General features: G+C 41.6%; 1 protein-coding gene across 1 annotated transcript in view; it reads left to right on the top strand.

The window, feature by feature from the left end:
* The window catches only part of CCDC174 (coiled-coil domain containing 174), a 16,369-nt gene extending 13,514 nt beyond the window's left edge, over positions 1-2,855 (top strand). The window contains exon 13 of the mRNA XM_035903849.1: positions 1,525-2,855. The gene's annotated coding sequence lies outside the window, so the exon portion shown is untranslated. The remainder of the gene's footprint in view (positions 1-1,524) is intronic.

The following is a 2,855-nucleotide window of genomic DNA, read 5'->3' as shown; positions in this document are numbered from 1 at the left end:
TTATTTAAAATTATTAAAATTCTGTGATTTTTTGGGGGGCAGGACTTCCTTAGTTTAGTACATATTTCATTTTAACTCTTTGCCACTTAGACCTGAACGTTGAGTTATATTAATGGCTTTCTTTCAAAAGATTAACTCCTCCTTTACTCTGCTGCTCCCCAGCTAGCTTCTGGTTCGGAGATACTACAAGTTCAGTGGTATTTGTAGAAACAGTATTGAAATGGCAGGCCCTCCACTGCTAAATACAGGAAGATTTTGGGGAAATTTGTTACCTAGTTAATCTCCTGCCTTTAGGAAGTGCAGAATATTATCTAGTGAACAGCAGTGGAGAGTAATTCACATGGTCATAATGGCTTCTGCATTCCTGAGGTTAAGATATAACTCATAACTCTGTGAAGCAAGTTGGAGTGGAGAGATGCACTGCAGAAATCAATAAATAATGACGGTTAGACTAAGAATAAACACTTCACTAAAGTAGAAGTCTTGACACCTGAAATTACTGTCTTACTGGTTTAGAAAATGCTCTCATAATTCTCCAAGTGCATTTTTTTTGCATCATCTGTTATATTTATGGCTTTATTTTATTTAATAATTTTTTTCCCAAAACAGTGATGTTGCAGTCATTATGTATAAAAAGCAGACCAACCTTTACCAAACAAGCTTTTATTTCAGAATCTCAGTAACTAAGAATAATATGTATTTACCACATAGAAGATTTTTATTTCTGAAGATAATGTAGAGACCCCCATTTGTATTTTAAAAACTTGTGCAAGGATAAGACCTAGAAAAGCAGGTTAGACAATCTATGAAATTCCCATTCTAAAGTTAAATGACAATGATGCTGTCAAAGCAGTGAACATTTGAACAAAATAGTGACCTGGCCAAAGCGACAGAGACAGCGCTACTCTTTTATGAATCAGTCAGATTTCAGGCCGCTTTGCAAAGCCTGGTGGACAGCAGTGTGCCCAAGGTCACTGAGCAAACTTTGCAACGTGCAGAACATGTTCGCTGTCCCCAAACTCTGTTTTAATCTCAGCTGGTAAACACACTTCTGTCTCCCCTCTTTTCTACATCGCTGGCTTTTGCACAGGAATTTGCAGAGCAGGAATAATGCCTCACAGGGGGAGTAACACCCCCCAGGAGCACCAGTGGTACCATTTTAAAGCCACAACATACCCCAGTCTTTCATCCTTACCAAATGGTTAAGAGACTGGAGCTTTATGGTAACTTTGGGTTTCTGAACAGGCCTAGAACTTGAGGGTCGTATGGCACTATTAAGGGCCACATCCCCCTGAAATGCACAGAAAGCTCAGCAGCAGCTCCTTGGTTTTGCTGCTGCTGACACTGACCTGAACTCAGCTGTTGCGTGGGCCATTAAGGTGTCTATTTCTTCCTTTCCTTCAATCTCCTCAGTATGAACCTGAAAATAAATAATGCAAGCAAGGCTAATTACTAATCTGGAATTATTTGGGAAGACTCTACTACTTCTTCAGGGTATCAAACTACTTTGAGTAAATTTCCTAGGTAACCACTACCAGATTTCGCTGCTGTGCCTCGCCAGGGGGATCACCACCTTTGTCCTCATGCTTAACCATGATCTGCTGGTACAGCTGGAACATCTCTGATATCATGTTCAAACCCAGTTCTCCAGGCTGGTTGCATTGCACTAGAGAAGAGACCACTATTTGAGATCTCACAGTAATTGGTATGTGGAAGCCATTCAGCGTAGGGTATGATTACTGTGGAGCTGAACTAACTGTAAAGAGTGGGCAAAGTATTTTAAAACATTAGAGCTTGACTTGAATTCATTATGGCAATCATATCCTTCAATATGTTTCCCTATAAAGACTATTTGCATCTATTCCACTACGATTTTAATCATTGACACTCATTTCTTGCTGCCTTCGGGACTTTCGTTTTTTCTATGCCCGCCAGACTGTGGGTAATTTTATGTATGTATGAGATTTAGGACCTGTATTGTCTTTGCATTAGTTTAACACTGAGCTGGAGCTGTGCTAAGGAATGAAATGCCATTTATTACATAGCATTATGTAAAAACATATAATCAAAGTGTTCCTTTGTTCAGCTTCATTTCCATAGCCTAATATTAAACACAGGAGGACTTTTGGCCAGGAAGGCAGTTCAATGTCTACATTAAACTAAAGCCTGTTGAGAACAGCTTTCCCACAGCAGCGATCTGTCACTTTGCCATTTGGTCTCCTTCCCTCCTGTCTTGATTTTTGGCTGAAATACTTTTGCATATTCTTTCATACTGTGGAGCATGCATTTCTGTTCAATCTATTTCATTCAGACCACCTCACGTTAGCTTCACTGTGATTGGCAACGTCATTCATTTCATTTAGTAATTCCTGGGGCAAACAATTGCTTATTGATACGCTGCCAAGGTTGTATTTCTCTCATGTTCTGGCCGGATCTAGAGGACATCATCTCCTATTCCCTCTTCCTTCTTATTTTAAACCACACCGCCCAAAGTTACCTACTTTGACACCAGTGGAAAATGGGTGTGCGCTTGGGCTATGTTGGTAAGGATCTGCCACCATGCGTGTGTGACTGATCTAAGTAAAGCAAGCTTGTGTTTTCACTCTTCTCCGAGCACGCCAGATGGTGGGCACACTCTTAACTACGGTTGCATTTTAGGTGTTGGAGCTGAGCTCTGCCCCAAGAGGTACCAGTGGTGGCTCATGTTGCCTTCAGCGTTCAGCACGGAGCCTGGGGCAGTCCCTGGCTCTAGCGCAACACATCCCAGGCAGCTTTGTCCCACATCTCTGCCTGTTTGTCTCTGTGGAGAGGCCTGGCTCCCCGATGTTAAGGAACAGGCAGCCCGGGATCACAAG

The sequence above is a fragment of the Egretta garzetta genome, unplaced genomic scaffold (genome assembly GCF_000687185.1).
Source record: "Egretta garzetta isolate BGI_Z169 unplaced genomic scaffold, ASM68718v1 scaffold91, whole genome shotgun sequence".
Lineage (NCBI taxonomy): Eukaryota > Metazoa > Chordata > Aves > Pelecaniformes > Ardeidae > Egretta > Egretta garzetta.
Note: the sequence above shows the minus strand (reverse complement) of the source record. Positions and strands in the feature narration are given on the sequence as shown.